The sequence below is a fragment of the Lygodium microphyllum genome, chromosome 24 (assembly GCF_053477565.2).
Source record: "Lygodium microphyllum isolate KBCC chromosome 24, Lygodium_microphyllum_v1.1.10, whole genome shotgun sequence".
Classification (NCBI taxonomy): Eukaryota; Viridiplantae; Streptophyta; class Polypodiopsida; order Schizaeales; family Lygodiaceae; genus Lygodium; species Lygodium microphyllum.
This window is the reverse complement of record NC_141158.1, coordinates 3507058-3529359: the sequence shown is the minus strand read 5'-3', so window position 1 is coordinate 3529359 and position 22302 is coordinate 3507058.

The following is a 22302-nucleotide window of genomic DNA, read 5'->3' as shown; positions in this document are numbered from 1 at the left end:
CCCCAGGTTCAGGGAGGATACAACTCCATCATGGTTGTGGTTGACATGCTTACTAAGATTGCACACCTTATTCCAATTAAGACAAACTATAAAGCCTCAAACATTGCAAGGTTGTTTATCAAGGAGATATTCAAACTACATGGGTTACCCAAAAGAATCATTAGTGATTGTGATTCTCTCTTCACATCACACTTCTAGAGAGCTATCTTTGAAGCCATTGGGACTCAACTCTATTTTAGTACAGCTTACCATCCCCAAACTGATAGCCAAACAGAGCGAGTCAATCAAGTCATCGAGGATATGCTAAGGGCACACTGCTGTCGTGAACCAATAAGGTGGATTCAATACTTGCCCTTGGTTGAGTTTTCCTACAATGCTTCTTACCAACAAACCATTCAGATGACCCCTTTTCAAGCATTGTATGGGCATGACTGTCGAAGTCCCCTAAACTTCTCAGATCCAACCTTGAGGGTTGAAGCTTCAAGGCAAATGCTGGAAGTGATGGATGACCAAATGAAGTCAATAAGACAGGACATCCAAGCCGCCAAGGATAGACAGAAGGCATATGTGGATTTGAAGCATCAAGATAGAACCTTTGAGGAAGATGACACGGTCTTCATTCCCGTACGGCCAAAGAAGAGTTCCCTATCCTTAGGAGATTGCAAGAAGCTAAGTCCAAGGTATTGTGGACCATACAAGATCCTCAAGTGCCTAGGACCCAATGCTTATAGACTGCAACTCCCTGAGAACCTAAAGGTTCATAATGTATTCCATATCAGCCTATTGAAGAAGTATGTACCTAAGCCTAGCCATGTACCTGATGACCAACAAGTTGTAATGTTTAGCCAAGGAGTCCTTGAGCTACGGCCTGACAGGATCTTAGATGTTAGGGAGAGACAACTGAGATCGAGAACCTTGAGAGAATGCCTCGTCTAGTGGAAAGATTATCCCGAGGAGGATGCCACTTGGATGGATGAAAGCACTCTCAACCAACAATATCCCCATCTCATCTCAAGATGAGGACATCTCGATTCCTCCAAGGAGAAGAGAATGTAATATTCCCATTTGAAAAAATATTACTAAACCAACCAGCCACGCACCGTAAACTCGTGCAAAGATTATCTTCAGTGCCGGCAGTTAATCTATAATTGCACGCGAGAAATGGAGAACTCCGCATTGGCAAACCGGGACCGAGGTTCAAAACTGCATAAACCGTGGGAAAACTCCATCTTAGGAGGAGGTTAAGTGGATAAAGGTGGAATTATTGCAAATTTTTTTCTTATCTTCCCTAGCCGATGCATGGCTGAGGGAAGGGGATGGCTAGGTGGGAGAGGTGGTAACCAAGGGGGAGACGTAGGCTGCATGCACAGCCCACATGGGGGAGGTCCCCTCTCCCCCCCTTGGACTATTAAAACCCCCTTAGTGGAGGGGGGTAAAGAAAAAAGGAAGAAGGAGGGAGACTGCGGGAGGCTCAAAGCTGCTGTCGTTGATGTGTAAGGAGGAAGATGCCGTTGTGCCTGCCGTAGGCCGCCTGAGGCTTGATAGCCGCCACCAGCCTGCGTCGGATCCACCTGCTTCCTCCTGCAATGACGCCATCTACCACCTCGTGGTCTCGGGCTATTGTTTTGTAGAAGCTCCTAAAAGCTTCTCTAGGAAGCTTCTAAGGGGTTTCCCTAAGCCCTCCTTCCCACTAGATCCTCCAAAAGCCCAATTTTCCCCCCGAGCTTTGAAGAGGAAGCCTATAACGCCCTTCCTACCAAATCTCCCACAAGCTCCCTAGGCCCGGTTCTTTGTAGAGAAGAAGAGGGTTTTCCCTAAGACCCCTTCCCACTAGATCCTTTCTTTTCCCCCCCCGGGATTTTTATGAGAGAAAGAAGAAGTTCATAAGCCTCCTTTTTCCACCAATCACCCACAAATCCATCCCTAGCCTCAGAATTTGAAGAGAAGAAGGCGAAGCCTATAAAGGCCTTCCCACCAACCACCACAAGCCCATTCCTAGGCCGGGAATTAAAGTCCCCATTCCCGCAAGCCCCCATAAAACGATTCCTAACCCCGGAATTTCAAGGAGAAGAATAGCTTTCAAGCCTCCATTTCCGCAAGGGCCATTCATAAGAACCCTTCCATGAACCCCTCCTCTCCCGCAAAAAGGCCCAAACTCCGAACCGTAAGGCCTTCCATAAGCCAAACTCCGCAAGTGGTAGTTCTATCAAGGATCCGTACTTCAAAGGGAATCTCCGCGTATGAGGGAGATGGGCAAAGATCTTAAGGCTGCGTACCAAGGCAAGCAATTCGAATTCGTGAAGGCAAACCAGAAGCTGAAATCACGACGGCCCCTAAAAAGTCACAAGGTGCACCTGTAGGAGGATCGTCTCCTAGTATTCATGTGGATATCTCATTGAGCCCACAAGTCTAGGTTTTCTTTCTATTTTTGATTTATGTAAAAATATTGCAATTATGCATGGTGATTTCATGGAACTAGGATGCACTTATGCTTGTCAAATCCACCTAGCTAATTGCGATTGAAATAAAATTGCTATTTGAAATTTACCTGAAATAACTCACGATACGAAGTTGGTCATGAGTACTTTCAATGGAATGAACAAAAAATAACATAAGGTGTCTATACATTTTAGTACCTTATTAGCAAGTTGCCTTTTGTGCATTGCAAAGTGACGAGTCTAGAATAACTAATGACTACCATTACAAAGTCAAAATTATTGTAGTACACCTTTGATTATGTATGGAAAGATTAAATCGCATGTCGCATTTTTAGACAAATGTTCTTCATAATTATTCATTAAGAAAGTCGTTATCAACCATAGGAAATAGCAAAGCATGGAAAAGATTCTAAGGGCTGCATGAAATAGGTTAACTCTAACTTCAATTGGCATGAATCTCATTTAACTACGTAGTAGTTATGGAAAGGTTGCATGTTGCACATTCGACATATGCAAGAATTTCATTCATCAAGGGTACACTTAGGGAAAGGCTGCATGGTTCATTTAAGCGTAAAATCTTAAAAGCTTAGTGGCATGATTCGTGAATGCAAGTCCTAGTAGGATCAATGGAAATTATACCGTAATTTAACATGTGCTTTGGTCTTAACAAGAAAAGTTAGGGATTGTGAATCTAGTCTTACGTAGAGGCAATGAATTGTGTGCTTACGTGAATTGCAATGTAATGCGACTAGTTTTCCCCTTTTAGATCAAATTAACATCCCTAGGATTGGTTCGTCCTTGTCGTAAGACAAGTAAATTGGATTACCTAAGACACCTAAACCGCAAAGGATTCACATGAGATGGTTCAATTGATACAATATACTCCAAGTGCTAACTAGGGTTTAGAACCTTGAGGATTTGACCTAGTTTCGCACTTGCTGCCAAGTCAAAACCCTCATACCCAAAGGTCCTGTCCACATTCATGGAATGTAGGGAGAATTGGACGCACTTGCAAGAAACGATCTAGGGTTTCTACCCTAAGGATCACTCGTTCAAAAGATGAAACTCGGATTGAGTTGGAATCCCTAGGACGGCCTAGTGCAATTGGGAATGGGTTGGATAAGAAGACACCCTAAACCCTACTTCTTGTCTAATCATGATTCCGTGACCAGAAGACGCCGTTTGATGGGTGGAATGATCCCACGGAATAGATGTGACACGTGCAATAAGTTGCAACACTGCATGATCTTGTGGTTTGATCACAAGAGATTTGCCAATTCCTTGGAATGAGATTGGCAGATTCTTGCACAAGTTTAACTTGCATAAGGATGAGTAACCATCCTGCTACAGCACCTTTCTTGGGGGGAAAAGTTGCCAGGATAAGGGAATTAGATATTTGCTTGGAAGCAAAGGACCAATCAATAATTTGGAGCGACATGGTTTCCATGATTTACTCTTAATAAAACCTAAGGTATTGGTTAAGTTGGGTTAATAGGGTACGGCTCTAACCCAAGGACAAAAGGGAGAACAAACAAACCATTGGGGATCTTGCCAAGTCACAATTGATCCCAGATCGAATGCTGGATGCATTCAGAGAGAAGGATTCACTCCTTAGCAGTTGGTCAAATAAACAACCACTAGAAATGATTGTGCTTGTAACAGTTTAGGAGCACTGTTTGCATTGTTTGCCCAAGGAACTAAAAGATGGAAAGAGATTTAATGCTTCAGGTTGAAGGCCTCAAGGGAGAGGCAGCTTCAAATACACCTGAGTGTTTGCTTGACCCTAATCAAGGGGGTTCTTAGCCGCGTCGGGAACGTGGACCGAACCCGCCGTGTGAGGTCTCTCCATTGGGCACTACTTAGAGCAGGAGGATGCTTGGGTGTCAGGGGGGCTCTGGCCGTAAATCCCTCACCTTTCGGGCCCTACACAAGAGGCCAACGTGACTCGGGATTGGATCTCGAGGCCCGCATACTAGTCAACGGGCAGAATCTTGGATTAGTGATCCATGTGGATTGCTGGATAGCCTCCGGGCAGATTATAAATAGCCTTCGGGCAGATTATGGATAAGCCTGCGGGCTGGTCTTTATGGATGTATTCCAAAGATAAATAAGATAATCTGTTGAAAAGAAACCTGTTTGACACTGCTTTTCTATGTCAAGTGCTAAGATTACGTGAAGGAACCAGTGTCTAACTGCCTAATTAATGAAGTTGCTTGATGCATGTCCGACTAAATGTGGTAGGTAATTAGACAACTAAAGCAACCTTGAGGAAAGTGCAGTGGATGTGGCCATGGGTCCGTCCTACGGATGGGTGGTCCCTGTTGGCCGGGAACTTTTCTCACTTGTAATGGACAACAAGGTGTTCTTTTCAAAGGAAATGAACAGCAAGGGCGCTGACCTAGAGTTAAGTAACAACGAAAATCCTGATTGATGTTGTTTTAGGGGAATGGAATGGGACTATGCCTTATGGGCGGAGAGGTCGAGCCTTGCATCCCTCTCGTTTTCCATTCTCCTTGAACCAAGTGCAGCATGAATCCACTTCGTCCCTAGCATTTCTGCGTAAAGTAGTTCGCTTGGGGTTCGATGCAAGTGCCATTTAGGAAATGACCATTAGGGGAAACCCTGATTCAGTTCGGTCCTAAGTGGGAATGGCTGGATTACTTTCGCTACGTGGCAGACGTGGAAAGTCCTAGATCGCAAACCCCGTAACATTCCATGGGAGTGCTGGCATAGGCTTTTAGACTCTCTTTCCGCTGGACTGCTAAGATGTGTCCTGAAAGGGAACAGGTGGACACGTTACATTGGTGACTTGATTACTTACATTTGTAGACTAGTTACCAAACCACTTGACTTTGATGGTTTTGCCGCATTGGAATACAATCCAAATTTCTATGAGTGGTGGATCCTAAAAACTATTGTTTACTGTGTTATAATACTGTTATAATGTTAGACAATTATACTGTTATATGATCATATTGTTATACTATTATACTTTTACATGATTATACTATTATATTGTTATAATGCTATATAATTATATTGTTATACTATTATATGACTATATTGTTAATGTTATATTGTGTTATATTATAATGTTATACTCTCTATACTATTATATTGTTATAGGATATATTGTAATATTTTTATAGTCAATACTACTAACCTCCCCTTTTAGGGGCAAACTCTCTATGAAAGGCCGCAAAGAATAACTCAATCATAGTTATGGTTCTAGCCTCTAAGCTATGATACCATATCGTAGCTTGTCCTTTCAGAGTCATATTGAAGAACATCACTAAGTGTCCTTCATCTTGGATTCAACAGTTAAACATTAGATTTTGGAATTCATTAATATGAAGTTCCCCATCTTCCCCTACTAACCCATTCAAAATGGATAGAGGGAATCCTAAAGCTAGCAAGTCCGGCATTCCTATTGGGTTTGCAATGGGTTGTGCCATGGTGAAACCAGATGATTCAGTAAAGGAGGATGTGAACTATCATGCCACTCGAAGTGGACTAACTAACTGGAAGAGGGAAAGTACTAGAACTTCCTCCTACTAACATACTATGCGTGGGGCTAGGATTACTAAGATCCCTCCCTTGTAGGGATATCAGACCACTCCTTTGCGTAGAATATCTTCTAATAATTTTGGCCCACCATCTAGCTCGTTCAACTCTTTCTTGCTTCTAAAGCTTAGCTAGACGGGCCTTTTGAATCTATCTCACTGCCTTTTGGCATACACTAATAAATTCATCCCTATTGACCAAGATTTCAAAACCGCCACTTATTAGTGGCTTTCCATAAACACACCAACTATCGGGACCTAAAACAGGCTTGACACTAGCTCTAAGGCATACTGCTCACCTCAAACCACCCCACGGCCTTGCGGCCAGGAGTATCTAAGAACTTTACATTTATATGGTTTTGTAGTCCAATGGATATTTCTTTCCCCACTCCTCAAAGGGAGTCCCTAAACACATTGGTGTTTCACACCACATAACACACACAAAGGGAGCGCCCCTCGACTAACCACCGCAGCTCCACTACATCTCTCCTACACCTCGGGGATTTGGCCCCAAGATGCACCGTGAACTTAGAACACATTCGAAACATAGTCCACTCTTTCAATGAATCAATGCATGAGATAATAGAAAATCCTCACTAAATATTCCCCAAGGAACCAAATATCTAGCCCTACGGCTTAGGGTACCTCACCCTCTCCACATAGGTCATTGTCCATAAAAAACAACAATTGCTATGAATCCACGATATGATACCATAGGGTGTGTGCAATGCAATTGTGTATGACTACTGTGCTCAAACAAGTTTATTCATTAATAAGTAGTATTGTGAAAGTGTGAAAACAATTATTTTTATGCTTTTTCTCTAAATCGAGATTGCTTCGTTGCTTAGGGCTAGTATTGAGCTTTCTCGTGCTACTAGACCCTTTGAATTTTAACACACAGATATCCTATATTCCATGCATCATAAAACATCAGAATTTAATGTAATTTAAACATTGAACAACCACCTTCTCCCTACTGTTTAAAGTTATGCATTCGTTGGTAGGTTTAGGACGTATTTTTCATGTATTTTTTTTAATGAAAGCAATTAAAACCCACTCTAACATTGAGATAGGGATGAACCAAAGCTAAACCTCATGCTTCAGCTCTACCATACATTCACAAACACAAATCTCTTTTTTTTTTTTAAAGATACGAAAAAGCTATTTTTTTGCCATATTTTTTATTTTTTGCTATTTATTTATAGATAAATATGAGTATTCTCTTATTTATTAGTCTAGACCGATTGATCTTGCTAAGAATAATTTTTCACCCCAAAAATCACATATTTTTCTTAAAACTGCAAAGTTACGGATTTTGCGTGTTTAGCATAAAATTATTAGATGATTGATTTTTCTTGATTACTTCAACATGGCTGATAAATGAGAGCTTTGGCAACCAAACACAATCATTTCCAACCATTTCCAACCAAAATTTATCATAAAACAATGAAATCTACCTTTTATGCATAAAATCGTGTAGTATGATGTTCGTATTTCGCAATTGGAGGCCTATTGACCCTTCTCAATAGCCGCTGGACAATTCATACAACCCAATCTACGAGTATTTTTACTCTCGCATCATCGCATGATCGAAATCTTTCATCTTAGCCCACCCCCTTCTCTCATACACTAATCCATGGAAACACACAATAAGAGGAGAGAGGAGAGAGAAATACTAAAATCAAATCTCTTCATAGAATGCATCAATTTTTGATCTATTTATTGTGATGGAGGGCAAGGAAATTGAGGAACTAATGGTCTCAAGCATTATCTGCATCTCCACTGGCTAAATGACCATTTTTATCCTTTTTTTAGGCCCTGAAAAAAACAACATCCCCTCCCCCACACGTCTCATGAAAAATGGTGGCTTCTCATTTCTCCACTAACTAAGCTCATTAAAATTTAAACTCAAAAAACCTGGCTCGTGTCCTTGTGTTCACACTTGCCAATTAACTGGTTTGTTTGTCAAACAAAGGCTTGCTTAACAAACTCCAATTCATGAATGAACTGGACGATCAGCCTCGTGGTATCAAAATCTATATACTTGGCCACCATCAATCATGTACTTCCAATCAGTGAGAGTTTATCTCCTAACAATGCTAGGGTGGTAAATAGGGGTTAGAAATTAAAAGAGGATCGAAAAGATGACCCTAGTACAAGCAAAGTTAACCCTAAATCTAGTTGGGATGATGATAAGGTGTTGGATGTTCACGCGAGTCCTCTTAAAAATGATGGTGTTTTAGAGGATCCTATGGTTGAAAAAAAACAAGAAAAGGAGAGCACTAAGATTATCAAAAAGCCAAAAGAGCGATTGGTGTGGAAAGAGAAGAGAGTAGTGGAAAAATTCTGTGAGTTTAACCTAGCAAACATACTATCCCGATCACGTAGCTGCTTCATAACACGAGACCTTGTGAGGATTAAATGGAGGGACAAACAGACTCCGATCAACAAACTGAGACTTGCGTTGGATTTCGGGCATTGAACTCCATCTAGAAAAACTCCAGCTCATCAATCCGCAACTGTTTCATTTTGCATGAAAAATTGGTCTTTTACGCCTCCCGGGCCATTTTTCTGCTTCAAAAATGGGCTCTAAAAATCCGCTCTCCCATGTTGATCAATGCAATATTCCTTGGCTTGCCAAGAAGTGACGTGCTTGAAGTAGACATGGATGAAATTTACACAAAAACAATCTAGTGGTTTGAGAAATGCCTTAGTGCCATTGATGTACTTTAAGAGATTGGAGAGCACCCATTCCTCAATGAAATCCTCAAAGTTGATGGTATACTCTTGAAGGTATATATTCATGTAGTTGACAGGGTATTGCATGCTTGGATCATGCCACAATATATATTGTAATACTTGATATTAAGACAAAAGATCTAGTAGAGATATGATCTCTCTGCGAATTTCATGCCTTGAAGGAATTATGTATGAAGTTAACAATAGTGTGATCCATTTTGGGGAGAGGGGTACATGAGGCAAGTGCAAGGGTACTTAATAGAATAGAAGTGGTTGGAGAGTTAGAAAATAAAAATGAGGCCAAGTTAATGGTTTTTATAGGCAATGGACTTAAAATCTTAGCTTTTAAGAATCCATTAAAAGCAAAAACATTACAAAATAATCTAAAATATACAATATTAGAGAATCTAAAATAAATATAAAAATTTAAAAAATAAAATTCCTCAATCTATAAATCCTAAGTTTTCACTACATCATTTGTCTCCACACAAATTTTTATTCGTTACAAAGCACTTAAACATATAAAATTTCTCCATTTTTTAACCCATCTAAATGAAAAAAATTACGTAACACTTGAAATATTTTGTTTCAACCAAAACAAAACAATTCTAGTATGAAACAAGCTCAATTTTTGACCACCAACATGGAACTTAAAGCTCTCCATGCAAATACTTCCCATCAAGACAATATGCTTCGATAGATTTAGGAGACTCCAACAATTGCTCATTGTGATTGACTCAATCATTCCACTTGGAATATGAATTTGAATATCAAATGCTTGTTCCATATCTTTAATGGACTTTAAGAGAATCCATTGGCCTTCTTTTTTCATCCAATATTGATAATAGAGGCATGTGTATGATTATAAACATGCAATCAAGTAATGAAAGGTAATACTAGAGACTACCACTCTACACGAAAAGATGTCACCTTTGTGCACCCCATCCATCTCGTTCCATCCTTCTTCAAAACTAAAATTAAGAAACTCCTCACTTATGTCCTTACAAATGAACATGGAGGAACATTGATGCATATTAGTGGTTTTTAATATATAAGCTAAAACATAAATTGATACAAACCATGAAAGACCAACTAATCTTGAAGCTTTCCCTAATTTCAATGAGCTATGAATGTCATGTATGATCTTCAATTTTAATGTTTGAAGCATCCACTCATCACCAATGGGTCATTCCAAAGAATCGAGAGATGGACAAGGAATAAATTCAAGAGAACCATTTGAATCAATTGATGTAGGCACTATATACATAAATTTATAGAAGAAAATCTTGCAATATAAAAGGTATTGTGATGACTTTCCGATCATCATTGTATCATACACATTCACATATAGAGCTTTGTATATTCCAAATAAGCTTCTCAAAGGCTGATCCTCAGCAAGATTTAAAGAAAATGTGTTTGATAGGAGAGAAAAAGTAAAAACCTAAAAAATATATCAAAATTTAAGAACATAAAAGCAAGGTGGAAAGAATTGTTGAGTAGTCCTAGGAGGTAGCTTCAAGTCCTTCATACCATACACATGTTGAACTAATGCAACAAGACCACTATCTCAAGCCTTCCAAAACCTATGCACTCTACCCTTTTAATGATTTTATAGTATACCATGATAACAAACTCAATGAGAACCTATTGCTAAAGGCTACATGTAGACCCATGAATCCTTCTTAAAAATGATCCTTCCCATTTTCCATACTCATCTTTTTTATTATGTACACAGACAATCCAAATAAAGATAAGGATTGTCACTACTGCGGAAAGTATGGGCATATTGCAAAGGACTGCTGGAAGAAGTAGGGAAACCAGAAGGGCAAGCATGGACATTATGCTACGTCCAGTCAGACAGATACTCTGGTGATAGACTGTTTGCCACGCAATATGTCAAAGATAAGGCTGCTGAAAAATCATCTGATGATGCAGTGTGGTACATTGACTCAGGGGCATCGAATCACATGACCCCTCACGCTGATTGGTTCAAGGATATGGTGGCTTAAAAGCATGGCTATGTATGCACAGGTGATGACACGCAGCATAGCATTGAGCATAAAGGCAAAGTGCCTCTTGTGGTTCATGATGGCAGAAAGAAAAATTTGCAGGATGTGTTGTATGTCCCTTCAATTACGAAGAACTTATTGTCTGTCGGTCAAGCAGAACTTGCAAGTTAGATTCAATAAACATGGCTGCTTTATTGAAGAGTTTGGCAATGGATGCAAGTTGATAGCTCGTGATCACAATAATGGCCGAATGTTTACTCTTGATGCTTCTTTGCCAGAGCTAAATTCAGTTATGTTTGCCCATGGTTCTGGCACTATTAGGGATTTGGAAATATGGCACAAGAGAGTGGGGCATGCGAATTTGCAAAGGTTGCAAATTATGCAAAAGAAATAGCTGGTTATAGGTATACCGAAGTTCCAATATTCAGATATTGGTCATGTATGCAAGGCTTGCCAGTTCGGTAAGCAATCACAATTGCCGTTTGTCAGGCATGTAAGACAGAGTACACATCCATTGCAGTTAGTGCACTCTGATGTTTGGGGGCCAGCTCATAATGTATCTATGGGGGGTTCCAGATATTATGTATCTTTCATTGACGACTACAGTTGCTATACCTGGCTTTACATATTGAAAACAAAAGATGAGGTATTTGCTATTTTTCAGCAATTTAAAGCACAGGTTGAGAAGGAGTTTGAATGCTACATCTCTTGCTTGAGATCTGATAGTGGTGGGGAGTATGTATCGAATGAATTTGATGATTTCTTGGCTAAAAATGGCATTCGTAGGCAGCTCACCTAACAGCTACACTCCGCAGCAGAACTGAGTGGCTGAAAGGAAGAATAGGGTTCTGATGGAAGCTGCTAGGGCCATGATGAATGAAAAGCATATGCCGCTTTACTATTGGGCAGAGGCTGTTATGACAGCCGTATACATTCTGAATAGGACTCCCACTGCAGGTATTCATGAGATGACACCGTTTGAGAAGTTGTATGGCTATAAGCCGGATGTAAGTCACATGAAAGTCTTTGGCTGTCTTGCTTATGTGCATATTCCAGATGAGAAAAGGAAGAAGCTGGATCCCAAAGCGCATAAGTGTGTTTTCATTGGATATTCGCAGGAGAAGAAGGCATACAAAAGCTATGATCCCTCTACCAGGGAGACTTTGGTAAGCAGGGATGTTATCTTTGATGAGATGGGCTCTTGGCATGTATCACCAGTTGCAGTGCCAGCGGATATGCCTTCCACTCATGCCTCTACAGTTGATTTACAACAAAGCATAGCTATGACAGGACCTCGTAGTCAGACAGTATCCCCGTGGACAGGGAGATTGAGGAGCTCACCATCCACTGACACCAGTATGTCAGTGAGGGGGAGACATGATGTCTTGGACAACAAAGGAAAAGAGAAAGTTATTGAGGATGCATCTGGTATGATGACACATGGTAGAATGACTTCTGGCTATGAGTCTACTGATACTTTGGACAGCGAACTTGGTATTCCGACTGTCTATACACCTGGCACAAAGCAGAGCAGGTATATTCTGCCTCATGAGAGAGGGGAATCGAGCAGTGCACCAGAGCTTCGACGCTCGCAGAGGGTCAGATACCCTATTGATAGGTTGACATACAGTGGCTACTCTGCAAAGCATTATGCTTACATGGCAAAAGTGATGGAGATTAAAGAACCACGTACATATGCTGAAGCAGTGAAAGATGAGAACTGGTGTGTAGCCATGGATGAAGAAATGAATGCCTTGGCTGAAAATAAAACATGGGATTTAGTGCCACTGCATGAAGGGAAAAAGACCATTGGCTACAAATGGGTGTACAAAATCAAATGCAAGTCAGATGGCAGTGTGGAGAGATACAAAGCTAGGCTGGTCGCAAAGGGGTATGCCCAACAGTATGGACTTGATTATGAGGAAACATTCAGCCCTGTTGCCAAGATGGCAACCATACACACTGTGATTGCCTTGGCTGCTGCTAAAGGCTGGAAATCGCAGTAGATGGACATTAAGAATGCATTTCTTAATGGTGACCTAGCAGAGGATGTCTATATGGTTCAGCCGGAAGGGTATGTTCACCCTGATTTTCAGCATTATGTATGCAGGCTAAAAAAGGCATTGTACGAGCTGAAACAGGCTCCGAGAGCTTGGCATGCTAGGATCAGTAACTACTTGCAGAGATTGGGTTTTGCTATTGGCAGGGCTAATCACAGCCTATTTACAAAGAAGATTGACAGTGGCTTGGTAGTGCTGGTCATATACGTTGATGATTTGATAATCACTGGTGATGATGACTTGGGCATACAACATGTAATGAAGATGCTGAAATCTGAATTTGGCATGAAAGAGCTAGGAGATTTGAAGTATTTCTTGGGCATTGAGGTAGTTCCAACTGACAATGGGTTATGGCTAATGCAGAAGCACTATGCCATGGAGATGGTGAAGAAGTATGGCATGGCTGAATGTAAACCGTTGGATACACTTCTTGATCAGAATGTCAAGCTGGACATGAACACTGGGGCTGAAGTAGAGGATGTGACTATGTACAGGCAGATGGTTGGCAGCTTGATTTACTTGACCATCACTAGGCCTGACTTGAGCTATGTTGTAGGGCTCATAAGCCAGTTTATGTAGAAGCCGAGAAAGCCGCACTTGGATGCAGTTAGACGCATTACGAGATATGTTAAGTCCATTGTAGAGTATGGGCTGTTCTATGTCAGAGATAAGGCCCTGATATTGACTGGATACACGGATGCAGATTGGGCAGGTTGCTCATATGACCGTAGATCTACGAGTGGATATGCATTTGGATTTGGTAGCGGCATGATTAGCTAGAGCAGCAAGAAGCAGCCTACAGTTGCTTTGTCGAGTACTGAGGCAGAGTACAGGGGTGCTGCATTGGCAGCATGCGAGATTTTATGGCTGCTCAAGCTTATGGCTGATTTGGACATACAGGTAGATGCTCCAGTGAAGTTACTATGTGATAATCTGAGTAGTGTACTCCTGGCTATGAATCCAGTCTATCATGCCAGGACGAAACATATAGAGGTACACTACCATTTCATCAGAGAGATGGTTCTTGCAAGACGAGTTGATCTTATGCATGTAAAGACAGATGAACAGGTTGCAGATATCTTTACCAAGTCCTTGGGTAAAGATAAGTTCTGTGGTTTTAGACAGCTGCTTGGAGTACAGAAGTTGTCTTGAGCTTGAGGGGGAGTGTTAGAATATCAAGCTCTTTCATGTGTGTTTTACCGACATGAGCTGGACACAGCTAGTCTGGCTAGATCAGTTAGGTACATTAAATAAGTCAGTTCTACTTCTAGTGTGAATGGCCTTTATGACCTTAGGCTGTATATGCACTAAAGTGTGTGTTGAATGAATAATGAGAAGAATAGAGAGAGGAAGCATGTTGCTTCACTCTGTGTTGCTCTCTTTTTTGCATCCATGAAAGCTAATAGAGTGCTATCTATTCTCATGTGTTGAATGTTCCTTTGGTAACATCTGGTTCAAAGGTTAGTTTGAGTAAGAATGTGGAGCATGGGCAGTCTGTGGATTACAAAAAGAGGAAGTTAGTGTGGGATACAGTGTCGATGGAGGAAGGAAAGCATCAAGTTCATATGGGCTCTCAGGAACTTGGGGGAAGTCCCGGGTTGCAGAAACCATGGGACAGAATTTCTTTGTTTTCACAACCACCAATAGTGGTAAAATCAGAAATCAAAAATAGGTCCATTACCTTGTTTCCGAAGAAGTTGGGGGAAGGTACATCGGATATGACTCCGGGTATGCAAGGGGTTGGCTTTACCTCACTATCTAAAGGATTTTCTCAGAAATATTTTTGTGTTTCATCAACACAAGAGGCAGTGCAGAGTTTGTTAGCAGTGAGTTCTTTTATGAATAGCCAAGAGGCCTTGCTTGTGGCTGCAGAGGCTAAAAAGGCGAACTTTTATCAGAAGGAGACATTGGAGCAAGAGGTGGCAGCCCTATGCATTAAAATTGATGAAGGTGCATAGGAAATAAGGGCTTTGAAAGAAGACAAGGTAAAGATGGAAGCTGATATGCAAGGGAAGTATGTGGACCTGCTTATGAGTGCGAATGAATTCAGAATTTGGGCGGATAGCTTAAAAGCAACAACAAATAAGCAGTTTCATGAATTGGAGGAGAGGATGGCTAAGCTCATTGCAAAGAATAACTTCTTAAAGAATCGCATTACTCCATTAGTGGAATTGGAACAAGATACCTTGGGTGGCCAGGAAGTCACTGGTATTTTAGTGTCTGATGCGGATGTAGATGTATTGCAGGCTGAAGTTTTTGACTATGTCAAAGCTTTGTGGAATCAAACCTCATCTCTGTTACAGGAGCATTTAGTATCACCTATTGACAAGTTTAAAGGAGGGTTTGAGGCTGCTGGAGAGCCAGTTGCCAAAGAAGAGAATAAGGCATTGAAAGGTAAGATATTTGAACTGGAAGCATAGTTGGAGGGTGTAAAGCAGGAGGTGGAGCTTCAGAAGGTCACTTTATGGATTGAGCGGATCACTGAGCAAGCGGAGGATAATAAGGAGACATGATTGACAGAGGATGAAGCAGCGAAGGATGGTCGTGAGGAGGAAGCAGTGGAAGTGACTGTGCAGTTGTGCCCAGATGAAGAATTAAAGCCAATATCTGAGGGGCGGATTGTAGACAAATTGGAGGAACCAACTGTTTAAGTTGGATCAAGGGATTGTGTTTAAGGCATACCAATGGGCAGATATTTAGAATATGTTTTTTTGTAATAGTTGGATTTTCGAAAGTTTGTTGGTCATGAGTTCTTGGAATGTAGAAAGGCAAGGGTCTATCTATATATAGTGGAAGTACCGTTTGTTGGGACACGCCTATATTTCTTGGCGGATGTTCCTTTGATTGTGGCTATGGCGGATAGTAATATGACAACCTAGTTTACAGTTTTCTCTCTACATGATATTTTGACTATCTTCTTTCTCTTCTGTTCTGTATCATTTGTTTCAAGTATCGAGCAGTAGTAGATCTCTGTGAGATATGTGTGTACAGTTGGTAGGATTTCTTAAGGTAGAAGATGGAGTATAGGTTGACAGTTTAGATGATAGGTAGTGTAGTCACATCAAGAAGCGTGTGGAAACTGCATTGCTCAAGCAACAATAAACATCTCCTTCAACGTTTCCTCATTCACGACTGAAACAAACGGTTGTATGGCTTAAGAACAGACAAAAAATTCATGATTTTACATGTTCAGGTAACATAGGAAATGTTACCGACGTTCCTTCCTCCCTGCATTTGTAACGCGCACTCCTCTCTTCACCCTCCTCCATCACTAGGACTTTGCCCTTCCTTTTCTCTCGATCTTACATCACTAGGGCTTGGGAGAGGGACCTCCACAAAGCACTTTTTGTGCTTTTTGCGACGTACACCACATTTGGCATCCATGTCAACAAAGTCATTACAAAGCACAATGTGTTCTTTCACGAGCTCCTAACCCACATTATCATCATCAACTCTTTTGCGAGTGACATGATTTGGCTAGAGCTAAAGAAAAAAGTTAACTATTGGTGGAGGATATGTGTACATCCAAGTTATAAGGCACAACCAAGTATATGGGCACATCCAAATGACTATCATGTGTGCCCAATGGCTTGGATATGCCTAGTGGCCCTGGATCCCAATGTATTAAGTTTGAAATAACATTTATTGTTTGTCAAATTTACAACCTTCTCATCACATTGGTTATTGGGCATACATCCAAGCCATCAAGGACACCCAAGACAATGGGTACATCCAAGTTAGTTTTGGTACATCCAAGCCACTTGATGCATGTGGGTTATGCTCAACAAGGTTAGTGCCAAGAAGCCCTAGCCACTATAGCAGATGCAAAGCACAAGGACATCATGTTAAGATGCAATCAATTGTGACTGCCTACTGTTAAGGAGAGGTTGAGGTACAAACATAAACTCGAGTCATAGTAACATGGGATGCCATTTTTTGGCTTTTCCGTCCCCACTACTCCCATCCCATCCCACTTTTCTACACTAAAATCTCCTCTGAGCCCTATCCCTCGTCCCTCCTATTGGGGATGCGTCCCTATTTACTATGACTCAGGTTGCCATGTGAGGGCAATGCTCTAGATGCAATCACCCAAACTCGCATATGGAAGACATGTGACACTAAATAAGATGCTGATATGGGCAGATAAATTCACAGTGTTATTTCCAGTGAGAGACTATTGAAAAAGACTTCATGCTTTGGACCACCTTAGTTCATGTGTATGCCAAAAGTGGTAAGACTCTCGTCATCTCTAGGAATGCACTAAATGGAGGATTTGCTAAACAGGAGTAGAGCTAGGGAGCTTTGAGCTCTCTTCAATGGATGCATACATGGACATTTCTCTAGATGCAATTTGCAAATGCTTGCATCTTAAAGGCATGCTGTACTAAGTCCAAGGACATAAGGGCAGCAGTCGGCTCCTCAAATCACACCTAGCTAGTAGTCCCTCTTGATACCATAAGCTCATACTACTGAGAGGAAGAAATAGTGGGAGAAAAGAACTTCTCTCTTCACATTAGATTTTACCAAGAATTTAACGTGGATGTATGTAGATATTATCTGGACTCAGTAGCCTTAGACATCACACGCATGCACACATACTCTCTCCAAGTGGGTTACCTCAAAAATAGAAAGACACATATTTTGAGAACACATTTGTTAGTGTGTATGCCAAATGTCACAAAAGCGCAAGAAACCATAAATATAGGGCAAGGGGATCATGTTACGTCTACAGGTTACACCTAGCATCCCATTACATCAGGGGCAAGAAGCCCTAGCCATGAAGCCCTAGCCCTAGCCATGAAGCCCTAGCCCTAGCCATGAAGCCCTAGCTCAATCGTTATGAAGCCCTAGCTCAATCGCTATGAAGCCTTAGCTCAATCACTACTGTGAAGCCCTAGCACAATCGTTGCTGTTTAAAATTGTTGCTGTGAAGCCCTAGCCCTACCTCAATCGCTGTGAAGCCCTAGCCCTAGCCCTAGATATTGACCAGCAAGTTTCTAACTCGGATTGATTCCATCTATAGAGACATGATCAGTTCGAAAGCGGCACAACACCAGTCTCTACCTCCATGTCTCTACCTCCATGATACAATCTATTCATATGCAAAAAACAAAAAAAAAACAGTTCAATCAGGGATTTTTCTCTATAATAAAAGTTCAAAAAATAATGACAAAAAGTCTTGTTGAAAGATGTTCAATACAAAAGTCTTGTTGAAAGATACAAAAGTCTTAGTTATGTGAACATAAAAGCACTTTCACAAATTTATTTGTGAATGTCCCTAGAGAATGACCCAATTCTAAATCCCCTAATGTATAAAGACACCAAGCAAAAGCTGTTGCCAAGGGCCGTCTTGCCCAGACTATACATTGGAGAATTTAAAATCGGATCGTTCTCCAAGGACATTCACAAATAAATGTATGAAAGTGCTTTTGTGTTCACATATCTAAGACTTTTGTGTTTTGTCACTACTTGTTGAACTTTTATTATAGAAAAAGTATGTAAGATTGATGGCTCTCTACCACCTCTACCTTGCACTAGCCACACACCTTAAATATACATGTTTCTCTTTTGATCATATGGTTTTCTTGCAACTTCACATGGTTTTCCTACACATGAGTTCTTCAAAACATACTACAACCACTAGTGGAGACTACCTAGAAGTAGTGGAGACCCATGGGTCGATTACACACCCATTAAATACTTCTAATAGATATCCCCTACCCACACATGAGTCTCCAAAACATACCGCTACCACTACCACTAATAGTGAAGACTATCTAGAAGTAGTGGAGACCCATGGATAGGTAGTGGAGACCTTAATATAAGTACCACTACCATTGCTTGAGACATTTGAAAGTAGTGTAGACTTAGATATAAATACCATTGTTGGAGACCCATGGGTAGTGGAGTCCTAAGTAAAAGTACCACTATCACTGTTGTTCTTAAAAATATTGGGGGGATGTTTGTACTCTATGCTCTTAAAAAATGTTTGTACTCTATGCTCTTAAAAAGATCTAACTAGGTTGGGGGAGACCTATTTGCTCAAGTACTTGAGACTGATATGTTGTCTTCTCACTTAGCTCTCTACTACTTATTATGGGTCTACTACTATAAGTGGTTTGTAATTTGTCAAGGAGTAGCGTTCAATGAGGCTTCACGTCCAGCTAATTGTACTATGTATGAGCATTGTAGACCTATGTGTGGGTGCAATGGGGACTGAGAAGATAATGGATGGCCATGGTAGCTATTTGCACATGGGTATGAAGTCCCCAATATTGGACATGGTGACCCCATTAGTGGATTGCAGATGCCTGAGTTGAATCTGCTAGCATATCCAGTAGGTGTGGGTAGTGTAGACCCATGTGTGGATTGGGTATGCCTAGTAAATTTCTAATGGCGTAGTAGAGACCTATGTGTACATATTAAAGATCAAGACCCTTACGTTTATACTGGAGACCCAAGTGTCGGTACTAGAGACCCAAGTATTAAAGTGGAGACCCAAGTGTCGGTACTAGAGACCCAAGTATTAAAGACCCAAGTGTCGGTACTAGAGACCCAAGTATTAAAGTGGAGACCCAAGTGTTAGTACTAGAGACCCAAGTATTAAAGACCCATGTGTCTACATAGGAGAGCCAACCTCTTGTATAAGTATTGGAGACCCTTGTGTAAGTACTTGGAACCATGTGTACGTATGGGAGGCCCATGTGTGTGTCACCAAACTAGTATACATGGGTGTCCTCTACACACAAATGGATCACCTCTATCCACACCTCAATGTTGCTATACACATGCGTCTTTTTACTACCTACAAATGAGAATCGACTACTCACAAATGGGTCACCCTTCCATAAGAATGTCGCTACAAGCTCTGCACTACTTACACATGGGTCTCCCCCACATGTGAAGGTAGCTAAAAACCCATGTGTAAGTATTGAAGACCCATGGGTAGGTATGTGTAGTGGAGACCCATGTGGCAAAGTTATACAAGTATACATGGGTGTCCTCTACACACAAATATGTCTCTCTACCCACACCTCACTGTCGTTACACATGTGTTTGTACTACTACAAATGTGTGTCACCAAACAAGTATACATGGGTGTCCTCTACACACAAATGGGTCTCCTCTACCCACACCTCAATGTCGCCACACATTTGTCTCTACTATTTACAAATGAGAATCGACTACTCACACATGGGTCGCCCTTCCATAAGAATGTCGCTACGCTACTTACACATGGGTCTCCCCCACATGTAAAAAGTAGCTAAAAACTCATGTAATTATTAGAGACCCATGGGTAGATATGTGTAGTGGAGACCCATGTGCCAAAGTTACCAATACACAGTCTCCAATACACATGGGTAGGTATGTGTATTGGAGATTGTGTATTGGAGACCCATGGTGGGTAGGTATGTGTAGTGGAGACCTATGTGGCAAAGTTACCAATATAGCCTGGATATGGATTTTGTTGGATAGAATGGACATGCTTCCTTACCACTCCATGTATGTATACTAGAGATATAGTCACATAGTGCTTAAAGTAGACTCTCCCCTACATATGCATGGTTCTCGTCTACCCACACATTGGTCTCCTCTACCACATGGGTCTCTTCTTTCCATAAATGGGTCTCTAATACCTACATATGTGTGGTTCTTGTCTACCCACACATTGGTCTCCTCTACCACATGGGTATCTTCTTTCCATAAATGGGTCTCTAATACCTACATATGCACCTACATATGCGTGGTTCTCGTCTACCCACACATGGGTCTCTTCTTTCCATAAATGGGTCTCTAATAACTACATATATGGGTACTAGAGACCCATTTTAAGTAGTGGACATGACTAGTGGAGACTATGGGGCTCCTCTCCCCATGCGTCAACACCCATGTGTAGCTAGTAGAGAGCCATTATTACTACTCAAGACCCATATGTGGCTAGTGGAGATCCATTGAGACCCATGTGTGGTAGTGGAGATCCATTACAACTAGTTGAGATCCATGTGTGGATAGTGCATACCATTCTATGACTAATGGAGACTATGACTATAAGGTAAGGAAGCATGTGTGGATAGTGGATACCATTCTATGACGTATTGCTGGTGGGTCTCCATCATGATTTCTAGTGGGTCTTAGGTACCATCTAGTTGTCATAGACCATTTTATTGGACATCTCAAAACTAGAGAAAATCGCATCGTACTTCAAGTGCTACAAAGTGATAGATTGTCATGTAATGGGTCTCCATTATTATTTAATGGGATTAGATGCATCTCCATCATGCTTAGATACGTCTCTACTAGGAATAGATGGGTCTTCACTATGAATAGATGGGTCACGACTACTAGCTTATAAACATAGATAATAGTGGAAACCCATCATAACTCCATTACTATAAAATGGATTGTATTAGAGAATAGTGGAGACCCAATCATAATTCTGATCTAATGTGAGCCAATACATAAATTTAATTCCCATGACAAAAAGTTGGAGACCCATTAGATGGTATGTAATAATGAGTTCACATATTGCATATTTGTTATTGCCATCTTTCTACCATAAACCTTCGCCAGGTTGGTATCATGAGGTGTTATTCAACGCACTGGTTTCCTTGAGTAAGGCAAGTTTGTTCTACACTGCTCGTTTCCACTAAATTAGCAAGCATGCTTTAGGGACTATGATGAGCTATGGAAATGGATTACGACCAATATATAAGTTAAAAATCTCAAGACTGGTTGCTTTGCTCACACAATCCACAAAGCATAATTCATGGAACCATAGACTCAAGTATAGTTCATTGCCTTAAGGGTGATCATTATATAGAAGATCCCTAAAGCCTTTCGCTTCCCTTTGGCCATGCGTGGACGCGGCGCCGGTTAAAGGCTTGTATGGTCACACCTCTGGGTTCGATTGACGTCAATTCATACCATTGCTAATATGCCATCTTTAGGGGGAGCCTTGTTGAAGGCATCTCGGTGAGATGCTATCTTAACCACCAATCCAAGGCTACGTATTTTAAAGACTCCTTACGGAGGTTATTGCCCGTTAGGTAGCTGGGGACTCCAGCCACCGACATCAATGTGTGTATGCACTCGGCCTTCCTAACATTGCTACCCATAGTTACACATTCCCCTTTGTTCAAATATTCTTGAACTATATAATGCATATGGTATTCCTTGGCTCTCCTTTTCCTAATAGAAGAGTGCTGCATTTGCAAGAACAGAGGTTTGATCGCGACTATTGGAGCTTTCCCTTGTTTGCAAGGTAGTGGTGGGCGGTAGGCCTAGCAAAGGCAAGCTTTGGGTCTTATTGTTGCAAGGCCAACTCCTTGCAGATGCAAAGAAGATTATTGACATACACACCCTTGGTAGGGGGTACTACTAGATAGAGTTTGAGATGGCCACAGTACCTGCTTCTGTGGCCTCTGTAAAAGCTTCAATGTGGGGCTGAGTATGATGGTGATGGTGGAGAAAGATTCTAGATTGCAGGTAAAGA